Below are 14,886 nucleotides of genomic sequence, written 5' to 3'. Positions count from 1 at the left end.
TTAACAGCATCCACCAATCACCAAGAGCAGTTATTGTTATTCCTGCTTCCTGCTTCCTGGCTCACCTGCATGTAGGTCCAAAGAGAGTAGCTTTTTATCTCCCAACTTATATGTTAAAATCTTAATATATGAGCTATACATTAATATTTAGTGCCACTGAAAATGACTGGAATTTGACTTGGGCCTTTAAAAAGGTCACTAGAGTAAACAGAATCATATTGGTACCAATATGTTACCCTAGGAAGAGATTAGGGTACAGAAAGGTATAGAAGAAAGAGCACGCAAAGAGGAAACAGTTATCTGCAGCCAAGGAGAGACCTCAGAACAACCCAGCCCAGTGACACCCTAATCAAGGATGACCAGTCTCTAGAACTTAGAACTACAGTTTTCCTGTGCTAGCCTCCCAGGAGGGTTGCCTTTTCCAAGCTGCCCTAGAAACTTAACAGAGAAGCCTCCAGGAAGCACCTGCAGATCTGCGTGGGGGTTCTGATTTTGTGGCTCTAACTACGGCTGGAAACTTTGTATTCCTACGAAAGGAAAGTGGAGGGGTTGAAGACTTAAGAATTAGGTTACCTTTAACAACTTGTGAGGAGCTTTCCCGTTTCGTTGCTTACGTTCCAGGTTGGCTATCATGTGTAATCACTTCCTTTTGCCCAGCTCCCAAACTTGTTGTTAAAATGCTTGGATGCTTTTCTGGTCGTCTTATTTGGATTTTCACGAAGCAGATGAAGAAGTGAGAAGCATGTGTAGCAACTAATGTAGGAAACCAATTAACACTTCAGATTGTACCTAGGAGGGGCTGGCAGAGTGTCTCCTTAACCAACCCAGGGAATATTAAGAGCTTGCTGCTGTTGTTTTCCTAGAACACACAGAGTACGTATCCCCCACTGCATTCACCCTCCCCCACCCCCAAAGTAAAGAGTAACCTTTCTGTGTTCACTATCAATTACAAGACTTGTATTTCACAGGAGACAATGATCAGAGATGTTGGGTTAGATCATCAGGGCTGTTGTATTTCCTCTCCCGCCTCCTCTTCTACCTCCTTCTTCCATAACGAGCTCAATTAATGTCCTTACAGGAACATTCGAATCTTACCAGTATGACATATAACCGTAGAAAACACATATCCCTCTTCCAGTGACTATTAACCACCTTTACATCTTTAGAGGTCTTATGAGTTCTTCCCCCTCCATGGTGGGATGCTGAGAGAATTCATTTTCCCCCAGGGATTTAGAGCTGCTGATGTTGCTTGAGACTGGGAGGGGTTGCTAAGCATGTCTTATTTCTAGCAGGGGTTATACTAGAACTCGTGAGCTGGCTCTTGAGGCTGAGGTGACCAGGTGGGATGAGGAAAGGAGAAAGTGGGACAGGGCACAGGCAGGGATAGGATAAGCTTTTGGAAGATAGATGCCTAGGTGGTCTAAGCTTCACAAGGCACTGATATAGAGCTTCTCCCAAATGGGTCAAGTGGCTAGACATGAGGTTTTAGAGACAGACAAATCTGACTACCTGATCTACAGTAGATCACTGAACCGTTCTAAGCCTCAATTTCCTCTCTGTAAAGTGGGTATAATTATAATCAACACCACCAAAAATTTTACAAGAAGCACATGTTTTTAGCTACTAGTTTAATGCCTAATTATTTATTCAGGTGTTTGTAGGTAGGAGGCATTTGCTAGCTTTGGATTTCCTTTGATTCAGAAGAACTTGGTAAAAGCACAGGAATTCATCTGGGCATGATGGAGCTTGGTTGGAATTTTAACATTGAGGAGGCAGAAGCAGGCAGAGGATGAGTTTAATCCAGTTTGAGCTACATCATGAGGTCCAGGCTAGGTTGAACTACACAGTGAAACCCTGTCTCAACCAACCACAATAGATATAAAACAAACAACCTAGGGGAAGAAGTGAGATGACTTTAGTTCAAGGCACAGATATGTAATTCCCCCATCTCAGTTCCTTTGACAAGCCATTAATTTATGCAGGCTCCAGTTTGCTCATTAAAACACAAACAGTGTTGCTGGTTGGAATGTCTCAGAATCACTGTGAAGATTAAATGAGAGATGGTATAAGGAGTTCACAGTAAACTGCCATACTAATTTATATTATTATTATTGCTCTTATCAGAAAAAGTCAGTTATTCTGAAGTGTGACCAAATTTGGGTATAGAACCAATTGTCCGTGACTGTTAACAATCTCCATGTTCTGTGCAAACCATTTCCCATGACAAGGTGAAAGGCATTCCCACAGGAAAAGCATCCCTGGAAGGTCACAGAGGCTACTACTAGTTCCTCTTTTCTCTGTTCTCAAAATACAAATCTCCTCAAGTTCTCTGGCATATCTCCCTTCCCCCTAACCCCTATCCCTACCTAATGCCTCTCTTTTTTGGCCTCAAAACATCTTTTCCTGGCAGGGAGGCAAGGGTGCTGTTTCTGTCTGTAACTTTGTGGCCTGTAGAGGGCAGTGTGGTCACAAGAAAGGAAGTTTTGTTTTCCAGAGTTTTCCGGATACATCTAGATGCTTCTTCAAGAAACTGCTCTGCGTCCCTCATCCCTCCCTCCCACCCCCTCTCCTTTGCTCTCAATCTCCCTCCCTTCCTCTCTATCCCTCCTCTTTCTTTCCCAAATATCACCAGGAACCTTGGAGGCAAACAGTAAGGACAGGTGGGGAAGCCAGAGGAAGAACTCTGGGTCTTAGAGAGGCCAGGGGCCTGATGTCCCTTGATCTGGATGGTTGTTTGTAGGTCTGGTGTCATTGTTGGTGTAAACAGGGGTTCATTCATTAGAGAAGATGACTCTATTTTAACTAAGTGAACTTCAGTAATTAAATGAAGTTGAATATTTCTGGCTTTGGAGTATTAGATTTTGATCAAAACTGAAGGAGAAGGGAAACAAATTTTTTGTTTCGATGTGTAATCAACTGTTGCATGTCCCAATATTGCATGTCAGCAATATTCGCTGTCTCCTGGTGGTCCAGAGAATCACTGCTCACCCCAGAGGAGTTAGAGGCTTGTAGTCAGCTGCATATCAGCAGGATGCATTTGGCTAAGTCAGTTCATGTATTTGATCTCGTTACTTCATCAACTGTGTTTTCCTCAAAGGGGAGCTATGAGGGTTAAAAGTAGTGACAAAAGGCAGCAGGTTTTGTGTTAATACGACAGTGTGTCTCAAAGTGTGGGTTCTGGACCAACCCTATCATCATCTATATTACCCGGTAACCCATTAGAAAAGAGACTCTCAGGTCCTGGCACCCCATATCCACGTAATCAGGGACTTTGTAGCCTAGCTAGCTGTGTGCTAATAAACTACGTTACTTTGAGGCGTGCTAAAGCTGGAGAAATGCTGTTGTGATGTAACTAGAAGCGACTGAAATGGTGTTGTTCATTGTTAATGTCATTATAGTGAACTGTTACTAGAAGTGAAAAAAAAAACAAAAACACTGTCTTATAAAGGACGATCTTATTGGAGGACCCAAGTATTGAAGGGGGAAGAGTCGAAGAACTGGTGTAGTCACTGGCAATAAGAGAAATCAAGGGTCTATGAGTTGAGACCTGTGTGCTGACAGGACTGGCATGGTCCCTGTGTGCTAGGTGTGAGCTTAGGGCATGGCTTGCATGGAAATGGCCAGGGGATGGAAGTAGGGTACATTGGCTGAAGAAAATTGTCATGGCAATACCTGTGATGTACAACTATCATTAAACAAGAAGTGAAAAGTTTAAAACAATATTCAACAGTTCTGAGCAACATTTATAGCCCAGACACTGTTAGCACTGGGGATGTGGATACTAGAAAACCTCAGAATAATACATTTTTAAAGAGGCTGGCTATGGTAGTGGCCGGGCGGGCGCGTGCACACACACACACACACACACACACACACACACACACACACACACACACACAATGAGAGAGTCATCTATCAAAACAAGCAAAACTTATAAAACGTTAACATTTTTTAATTCTCGTCTGTGTCATGATTTTCAGGCTAGGAAAATATCACCACCACGATCATCATCATGACAGTGTATTATGGATGTATCCGTTACCATTGCAAGTGCTTGGTGAATCTGCTCACATGACTGGCAAACACTTGGTGAACGATTTGTTATTGTTACTATTGTACACTCCAACCATTGTATGTGTGAGGAAAGTACAGCCTGGAGAGTTCAATAAACTGCCAAGGCACTGAGTGGAGGAGTAGGGAACTGAACCGACTTCTACCTAATTCTAAAGGATGGCTAAGTCAGCCATCAAGTCACTCGAGGGCCTGTGTGGACCGGCAAGGATGTGCTTCTGGGGTTGCATTTATTCATTTAGACTCTCAGTCCTCCATGGAGTTCGCTGAGGCCACATGACTACTTCATATCAAAGAAACATAACTAGAGTAGGCATGTGTTACTTCTGGATTCAGGCCTTAAAAACACTGTCCGCAGTTCCCCAGCCTTTCTTCCCTGCCCCCACACCTCAGATCAGTGCCCTCAAAAGCAGTTTCGTGTGCTAGATGTGTCATTACAAAATTGTGAAGCTCGTTCTAGCTAGAATCCCTGAGTCAATCAGTGGAACCGATTCCCTGGGAGTTTTGCTAGATGTTTAGGTAAAGCACAAATGTGAGAGGCTGCAAGAGAAGAGATTGGGACCTGGGGGCGGGGCTTCTTACTAATGGGCTGATGTGGCTCACCGAAAGGAATGAAGCCCATTATATAGGGTTGATAAGAGTTCTGAACATGGTCATTTTCCAGTGTAGTTGTGGATGTTGAACGGTTGAAAGTTTCTTTGTGGGGAAAGAATACTTTGTTGTCTCTTGCTGAAACTGAGATAAAGGAGGACTAAGGAGTTTCTACACAGCAGCTTTGCGCTAGGGTGGTAACACTGTTTCAAAGCGTTCTTTCCAATTATTTCCCTGAAAGTAGGATCCTGTAAAAATCTAACATTTTGAGGTTAATTCTAAATTTTACTGGCCTTTCTCTCTCTCTCTCTCCCTCTCCCTCTCCCTTTCCCCCTCCCCCACTCTCTGTCTCTGTCTCCCTCTCCCTCTCTCTCTCTCTCTCTCTCTGTCACTCTCTCTGTCTCTCTGTCTCTGTCTCTCTCTGTCTCTCTTCTCTCTCTCTCTCTCTCACATACACACACACACACACACACACACATACACACACACACACTGAAAGAGAAAGATTCTCCTTTATTGTTCTGTGTGGTGACTTTCAGTTTGGGAAATTATAATTACCTGACACATGTTCTTCCAGCTGCCCCAAGAAACGCCTTCAGAGCACTGTTCTTGAACACACTTGATCTTGAAGTCCACATCCAGCCTTTTCTTGGATGCAGTGTGACAGTGTTTCTCTCTGTTAGCCTGGCCACTGGCATGTGTGTGCCATTACCACTTTTAGTTTCCCCCATCCATTAAAAAAAGTGCTGGGAGGTTCCCCTGACCTTTTAGATTCTTGGCATGAGCTTGGAGCACACCTGAGGTAGACGGAGCCCGGAGCCTGCTGAGTGATTCTTTGTTATTTATTTTTAATGTCAAATTATAACAAGAACTACCAAGGCCTCCAGCAAAATATCCTTAAATAGAACACAGCACTGTGGTACCTCTCTCAGCCAGGTATAAGTGAATGAGCTGATTGCCAAGGGCAAGTGAAAGAGTGTGGAGAAGGAGATATTATTTAAATGTTTGTAGGTAGATATAAGAATATATTATGTATATAAAATTATAATGAGAAAAATGTTAGCAATAGTGATTGTTCACTTGGCTTTCGTGAGGTCGAAGTTATGAAGATGTAGAATGTTAAGAGGCTGTTGAATTATTAAACAAATACACTGGAGAAAGGTCCAGGGGCCAGTCTTTTGTATAAACTCGTATAGCAATGGAGATATGAAGGCAGGAGGTGAGTGTGTATAGCGTAGGATAGATTTTATGGTTTGAGAGTTCCCATGCGTGCCACTGATTGTGAACGAGCTGCATTTTCCTCATGAGAGATGAGAATCCAATCACATTCAGCAAATTCCCACACGTCTTGCATTTTCTAAGTGCTGGACCTAGAGACGAGGAAGACTACAGTCATCATGTTCTCGTGGATGCAAATAAGCCACATGTTTTCAGTTAATTTTTAGGGCTCTTATATAGGTTGAAAACTGTTCTAATTAACTTTCCCATTGCCATAACAAGACTCTAGCCCATAGCAAATTGGGAGAGGAAAAGGTTCATTATACTTTACAGGTTCCAAACTACCATTGAAAGAAGCCAAGGCGGGAACTCAGGGCATGAACCTGGACATAGGAAGTGAAGCAGAGACTGGGGAGAAATGCTGATTCCTGGCTTGCCTCTCCAGGCTTCCTTCCTTAGCACAGTCCAGGGATGGTACTGCCCATAGTAGGCTGGGCATCAGTCGGCAGTCAACAGACTATAAACACAAACATGCTCAGATGCTAATCTGAGGGAGGCAATCCCTCTTCCTAGGTAGTGCCTCAAGTTGACAGTTTTGATTAGTTATCATGAGGAGATAGGAAATATACATTGAAATGTGGTAGGTAGGGCTGGAGAGATGGCTCAGCAATTAAGAGCACTGACTGCTCTTCAAGAGGTCTTGAGTTCAATTCCCAGCCACCACATGGTGGTTCACAACCGTCTGTAATGGGTTCTGATCCCTTTTCTGGTGTGTCTGAAGAGAGCTACAGTGTACCCACATACATGGAATAAATAAATCTTAAAAAAGAAGAAATATGGTGGTTATAAGGGCCTGGGAATATAGTAATGATCAAGAGGAGGTGGATGTTTCATATCTCATTGTATGTGTGTTTGTGTGCATAGTGCTACAAGAGAAAATATACAAGTGTGTAATATTGAGGTGCTCTGGGTGCCAAGAGACATCAAAGGAGAATTGACCAGGTCTGGGGTATCAGAGAAATCTGCAGCAGAAATGATGCCTTGTATAAAATTGGAAAGAAGAAGAACAAACAAATTGATGAGAGAACAGAGACCCATTCCACTAGGCAGAGGGAATCACATGCCAGTGTCCTGCGATGGGACAATCTTCATGTATACAAAGAAATGAGAACACAGGCCAGAACACAGTGCAAAAAAGCACTGCTTACTTGTGTCTGCTCTGAACATTCATGACCACTCTCAATTTGGTTTCCAAGATGTGTTCATTTACACTAAGCCCATTTCTTATTTGTCAGGAAACATTTCTCCATCCTGAACTAGCATTGCCTTCATTCATTTTTGTTCTTGTTACTTTCTATTACCGTAATAAAATACTGACCAAAAACAACTCAGGGGAAGGAAAGGGTTTATTTATCTTATACTTCCATTTCATATTTCATCACTGAGGGAAGCCCAAGGCAAGAAACTTGAGGTAGAAACTGAAGCAGAGGCCACGGAGGAAAAATGTCTGCTGGCGTCTCCTGATTCTGGTCAGCTAGCTTCCTTATAAAAGTCAGGACCCCTGCCCAGGCATACCTCTGTCCACAATGGGTTAACCCTTCCTCTAGCAATTAGCACACAAGAACACAATCTCCTGACATATCAATGGACCAAACTGACTGCAGTCATTCCTCAACTGAAGCTCCCTCTTCTTCTAGATATGTCAAGTTGATAACCAAGCATAGCTATCACAATTGCCCAGCTCTTGACTCCCCTCATTCTCTGGAGTTCCACAAAGAAAACCCAGGGTTTATTATTTTCTTCCCTCAGATCATATTTCTTCTAACTCTTCTCCTTTCTAAGCTAATCCCATCCTCATGTGGTAGGCATTTTGATTCTTTCTTATAAATATTGCCTTCTTTGGAACATACCAATTTATTAGCATCCTTCCTCAGAGGCAGGGCTCACCTTTCCACACTCAATGTTGGGCTAGCGTGGAGAGGACTTTCGCCTTCTCTGATATATTTCCATCATCAAAGTCTCTCTGTGAATCTCTCCTTACACTGATGATCAGAAACAAGGCTTCCAATAGACCAAGTCCTTTAAACCCCTTTCTTGTAAGCTGCTGTGAAACCAGGCGATTCTCATCCAATATGTATATGGGCATCTATTTTTAATTTATACCTTGTCCACTTCTAAAGGTGACTGTCAGCTTAGGAACAGGACATATACACATCCCGCTCAGTTGAGATGAAGATCCAGAGGTGAGCAGAAATGTTACATCTTCACAGTAGATTTTTTTGGAGGAAGTTCTAACAAAACCTTGTTCAATTTCCTTGCATTAAGTCAGGTCCCTTGGATCTGTATTTTTACCAGCTCTTTTTCTTCCTTGATTTATGAATGACTTTCAACAATGTGCCACCTGCCAATTTGCTGCTTATTGTCATCCTTACTGCTTATCCTGTCATGCTTACTGTCATCCATGGTTCCTGATTCTTTAGGTGAGATTTCAGCTTACTGTCTAGTAGGTCTTTTCCTTTTAGTGGATTAACCCACTTACCTGTACACCCACCTTTCTCATTTGCATAACGGTGCTCACCAAGTAGAGGCATTGAGAGACTTCAATAAACTACCAAAGCCCTTTGAATAGTGCCTAGGACAGAAAAAAAAACTCTCCCATATTTATTATTTAATTTATCAATTAAAAATTTCATTCCATGGAAAGGTATATGTCTGTGTAGGGGTATGTTCACAGGTTAGTGCAGGTCCATGGGGCCCAGAAGAGGTGTCATGGCCCAGAAGTTCTATCCCGTGGAGATGGACTGACCACTGGTTGTGAGCAGCTTGACATGGGTGATGGAGGCTGAACTGGGGTCCTCTGTAAGAGCGGCACTCGGCTTTTAGTCACTGAACCGTCTTCCCAGCCCCTGTTTTATTTTATCTTGCCCCTCCTCCATCTCTTTCCATCTTCTTCTCCCTTCCCTCCCTCTCCCCCTCTCGCTCCTTTTTGTCTGTGTGTGTGTGTGTGTGTGTGTGTGTGTGTGTGTGTGTGTGTGGTGTATTACATACACATGGAATGGTGCATGTGTAGAGGCCAACGCATAACCTTGTAGAGCTGGTTCTCTCCTTTCACCTTTACATGAATTCCGGGGATTGACCTAAGGATGACAGGTTAATGCTCGAAGTGCCTTTAGCACTGACACATCCCAGTCAACCCCTTATTTAAGTCTGTTTTGAGGCGCAGCCTTTCAGTGGAGCTCAGGCTGCACTGGAACTGCTCAGCCTTGTGCTTTAGCTTTCAAAGTGCATGGCCTTCTGAATGTTCTCTAATGCTTATTATTAGAAATATTTTTGAGAGTGTATTATGCTCTATGGAAAATCATAATTGTATATTTACTTTTGCTGTGTTTGGTTATCTGGTCCTCTTTGGTCCTGGAACAATTAGGCCTAAAGTGTAGACGTCTGATAGGAGGTGGCTGGGGGTTGTAATTAATTGACTATTCAAGGAGAACTGACTGGTCTCTTGCCAGAGCCTGAAAACTGGGCCAAGATAGCATTTCAAACCGAACAAAACAAACAAAAGAAAATTGTATTCCCTCCAGGGCCTCTTGCTGACAGAAACTCTACCATTCTATTAAATCTCCATTTCAACATGAGGCCTCAGAACTGAAGTCAGTGGAATGGTGACTTGTGTACAGAGCCCAAATACTTAACCAAAAGAGACTTGTGGCACATCCCCTGATAATTTCCTCTCCGAAGTAGGCCACAAAGTCATACAGAAACTCAAGAAAGAGGGAACTGGTAATGTCCGTGAGCACCTCTGAGCTCTACCACAGGACGTGTCACCAGCAGATTCACATCATGCAACCGACACTGTCCAAAACTTGTTGTGGATTAGTTTCTGTGTTTTCACCTCCCCTGAGTGCCAGCATCATGAGCTCCATTTCTGGAAAGGATTCCGCCGTCATTACTCTCTCCTTCATGTCCCCCTTTCCTCTGTTCCATTAGTAGGTAAAATTCATACCATCAGAAGCTTAGTCCATCTTACTTTTGTCATGGTTCACCCCGGTTATTTGTTGTTACCTTAATACTTAGTAGCCCACAGCGATCATCTGTTGTATTTACAAACTCGTGATTTACCCAGGAGTCCCTGGGTCAGTTGATCTCTCCTCCCGAGGACCAGTGTTGACCTTCCATGGGCAGAAAACTCCACAGGGAACTGAGTTTCCTTACAGCAAGACAGGTAGAGTCAAACATCTTATTCAAAGAGAATCAAGTCTCACTTGTGTTACCCAAGCCTCCAACCTCGGAATAATGTGGCGTTGCATCAGCTCCAGCAACAAGTCTATCCTGATTCCTAGGGAGGAAATAAAGACTCTGTCATTGGGTGATGTCAAAATCACACTGTAGAAAGAACATGTGGATTGGAGAGGTTCTGTTGTGATTTTTTAGGGCACAAAATTGGCACAGCTTCTCATCGCTTTAGATCTGTTATGAAATTAAACAGGCAGTAAAGAATGAAATTGTAGAGTAGATGCTTGTTTTCCTTGGAGACTTTGCATGGGAATGGGGACTGGGGTTTGTCTATCCATCTGTGCATGTTCAGTGCAGTCAGAGATGTTCAGAGGAAGTCCTTATCTGTTGTCTGCACAACAGCAACTGCTTAACCACTTCTTCTCTACCCAAAAAACTCCCAAATTCATCAAGGAGACCTGGTGCCCTGCCATGGTGTGCCTGCACCAAAGAAGTGAATCCTAGGTCTAAAACATCATAAATTGCACATCCTTATTTCTGACTCATTGGCATCGGAATGACCATGAGATTTCATTCTCTCCAAAGAGATGTAAGAGAAACAGAGGAATTGAGAGAAGGGTTTCCATTCCAGATGAGAGTAGGGGACAGGAAAACTCCTCCTCCATTCCTACTTAGGCATATTGGCCTGTAGAGATAGGTTTGAAGGACTGGCTGCCATCTTGAAATTGTGACATTATCTCTATGGGATAAAAACATCAACTGATAGTCTTAATATTGTTTAGCTCATAGATTAACCAACTCCTGGGCCTGCTTCTCTCCAACATCTTGTTATGTGAGGTAATTAATTACCATTATTTGAAAGCCAATTTTAATTGGCTTTTTCAGCACTGAAACAGAGCTCAATTAATGTTCATAGAATAGAACTGAATCCCCTAACTGATTTGGCTAGCATGCTTTGTAGTTTGAGCCATGTACAGGAACGAGTACACAGGATTATAAAATTGCATTTCTACTTCAGTTGTTGTTCTGAGTTTCTTGTGTAATGCTGAGGGATTTGAAAGTTGGATTGGCTTGGTCTATAGCCCGAGCCCCTACTTTGGCCCACATATATCGAAACAGTAACTTTCCTTAGGAAATTTCTTTTTTTGGTCCATGTATTTAAAACACAAAGGCCTCTGGGTGTGCTGGCTTCTTGGCATTCTCAAGTCTTGCAGCTGAGACATAATGACTAACTACAGGCAATTAGAGAGTGAAGTTGGTACCGGGCACTCACACTAAATGGAGAATGCAGCTGGGTAGAGGCAGGTCTTTCTGGCATCAACTTGGGAAAGTCTTGCCAAAACACCTGTGAACTTTCCCAGCCTGCTCGCAAAACCTCCCCTCTACCAGAATATTCTCCCTGTGTTTTCAGCATGTCACCTAAACTATTGTATTTATTTGACCTTTGAATCTTTCACAGGAAGTTATTATTATTTTTAATAGTATATTTTTATCTCTTTCTCCAAGCAGATTAGAAATAAAGCGAGTTTAGCCAGGAAATTTGATGATGTATTAAGGATGGTGAGACAAAAAGCCCTACATAAAGGTAGTAGAAGGATTGTTATGGTTTGAATGTCCGCTCTGAACTCATGTTAAAACTTAATTTATCAGCATGATAGGACAATGGGATCTTTAAGATCATGAGGGCTCAGCCTTCTTAGGCAGGCTAGTCAGTGCCTTTATCCTAGAGGTAGGCTAGCTTTGAGATAGTAGGTTTGTTCTGACTTCAGCTCCCCCATTCTCTTCTGTCTCCTGGGTGTTCTTTTTATGTCTACCATGCTATATGGTAGCACTGAGGTACTCACTAGAAGTTTGTACCCTGTTCTTAGACTTGGACTGTTCTCTGACAACACTACCACATATATTCGTTCTTTTCTCTCTTCCACCTTTATCAACACCCACCCCTTCTATGCATCTCGTTTGCAGATTCATGGCTTTCAGTCTTGTTTGGGACCCATTTAGTTTAACCAGGGCCATCTATGTGAGGACTGAAAGAATCTGCTAAACCTGGGGTAACTGGCTCACCATAGGCACAGGGGAAAATTTCCTGAACAGAACACCAGTGGCTTATGCTCTAAGATCAAAAATCGACAAATGGGACCTCATAAAACTGCAAAGCTTCTGTAAAGCAAAGGACTTTGTCATTAGGACAAAACGGTAACCAACAGATTGGGGAAAGATCTTTACCAATTCTACATCTGACAGAGGGCTAATACCTAATTATACAAAGAACTCAAGAAGCTAGACTCTTTGCTTCATTCATATTACCTAGTTTGGTGGCTGTATATGTATGGGCCACATGTGGGGTAGGCTCTGAATGGGTGTTTCTTCTGCCTCTGTTCTAAACTTTGCCTCCCTATTCCCTCCCAAGGGTATTCTTGTTCCCCTTTTAAAGAAGGAGTGAAGCATTCGCATTTTGGTCATCCGTCTTGAGTTTCATGTGTTCTGTACATCTAGGGTAATTCAAGCATTTGGGCTAATAGCCACTTATCAATGAGTGCATACCATGTGTGTTTTTCTGTGATTGGGTTACCTCACTCAGGATGATATTTTTCAGTTCCATCCATTTGCCTATGAATTTCATAAAGTCATTGTTTTTGATAGCTGAGTAATATTCCATTGTGTAGATGTTCCACATTTTCTGTATCCATTCCTCTGTTGAAGGGCATCTGGGTTCTTTCCAGCTTCTGGCTATTATAAATAATGCTGCTATGAACATAGTGGAGCATGTGTTTGTTATATGTTGGAGCATCTTTTGGGTTCCATTGAAGGAATCTTAGAAAGGACTGAAAGAGCTTGAAGGGGCTTGAGACCTCATTTGAACAACAATGTCAACCAACCAGAGCTTCCAGGGACTAAGCCACTACCCAAAGACTATACATGGCCTTACCCTGAGCTCCAACCTCATAGGTAGCAATGAATAGCCTAGTAAGAACACTAGTAGAAGGGGAAGACCTTGGTCCTGCCAAGACTGAACCCCCAGTGAAGGTGATTGTTGAGGGGAGGGCAGTAATGGGGGGAGGATGGGAGGGGAACACCCATAGAGAAGGGAAGGGGGAGGGGTTAGGGGGATGTTGGCTCGGAAACTGGGAAAGCGAATAACAATCGAAATGTAAATAAGAAATACCCAAGTTAATAAAGATTAAAAAAAAAACCCAAAAACCAAAAACCAAACCAAACCAACAACAACAACAAAAAAGAAGCTAGACTCGAGAGAAATAAATAATCCTATTAAAAATGGGGTACAGAGCTAAACAAAGACTCCTCAACTGGGGAATATCAAATATCTGAGAAGCATCTAAAAAATGTTCAACATCCTTAGTCATCAGGGAAAGCAAGTCAAAAGAACCCTCAGGTTGTACCTCATACCAGTCAGAATGAATGAGATTGAAATCTCAGAGGACAACAGATGCTGGTGAGGATGTGGAGAAAGAGGAACACTCCTTCATTGTTGGTGGGATTGCAAGCTGGTACAACCACTCTGGAAATCAGTCTGGCAGTTCCTCAGAAAACTGGACATAGTGCTACCTGAGGACACAGCTATACCACTCCTGCACATATACCCAAAAGATGCTTTAACATATAACAAGGACACATACATATTCATAGCAGCCTTATTTAAAATAGCCAGAAGCTGGAAAGAACCCAGATGTCCTTCAGTAGAGGAATGGATACAGAAAATGTGGTACATTTACGCATTGGAATACTACTCAGCTATTAAGAACAATGACTTTGTGACATTCTTAGGGAAATGGATGGAGCTATAAAATATCATCCTGAGTGAAATAATCTAGTCACAAAAGAACACACGTGGTATGCACTCTTGGAATACCTAAGATACATTTCACAAACCACACGAAGCTCAAGAAGAAGGAAGACCAGAGCATGGATGCTTCAGACCTTCTTAGAAGGGGGAACAAAATACTCACAGGAGGAAATATGGAAACAAAGTGTGAGGCAGAGACTGAAGGAAAGACCAGTCAGAGATTGTGCCGCCTGGGGGATCCATCCCATATACAGACTCCAAACTCAGTCACTACTGGGGATGCCAAGAAGTGCATGCTGACAGGAACCTGATATAGCGGTCTCTTGGGAGGCTTTGCCAGAGCCTGACAAATAACAGAGGTGAATGCTTGCAGCCAACCATTGAACTGAGAATGGGGTCCCCAATGGAAGAGTTATAGAAAGGACTGAAGTAGCTGAAGGGATTGGCCACCCCATAAGAAGAACAACAGTATCAACCAACTAGGCACTCTCAGAGCTCCCAGGGACTAAACCACCATCCCAAGAGAATACAGGGATGGACCTATGGCTCCATTCCCATATGTACCAGAGGGTGGTCTTGTTGGACATCAATGGGAAGAGAGGTCCTTGGTCCTGTCAAGGCTCAATGCCCCAGCGTAGAGAAATGACAGAGAGAGGAGGTGGGGGGGGGATCAGGTGGGTGGGGGGGTAAGGGAGCACCCTCATAGAAGCAGGAGGAGAGGGGATGGGATAGGAGGTTTCTGGAGGGGAAACTGGGAAAGGGGATAACTTTTAAAATGTAAATAAAAAATGTTCAATAAAAGACAAAAAGTTAAGTTCTCTGGAATATTGCCCTTTTAATTAACCAATACTATGAATTATTAATTAAAACATTCTCAACTGAATATCAAATGGCTGAGAAGCACTTAAAGAAATGTTCAACATCCTTAGTCATCAGGGGAATGCAAATCGAAAGAACCCTGAGATTCC

Source organism: Rattus rattus, chromosome 6 (genome assembly GCF_011064425.1).
Source record: "Rattus rattus isolate New Zealand chromosome 6, Rrattus_CSIRO_v1, whole genome shotgun sequence".
Taxonomy (NCBI): Eukaryota; Metazoa; Chordata; class Mammalia; order Rodentia; family Muridae; genus Rattus; species Rattus rattus.
The sequence above is the reverse complement of the archived record's forward strand: the minus strand, read 5'-3'. Positions refer to the sequence as shown.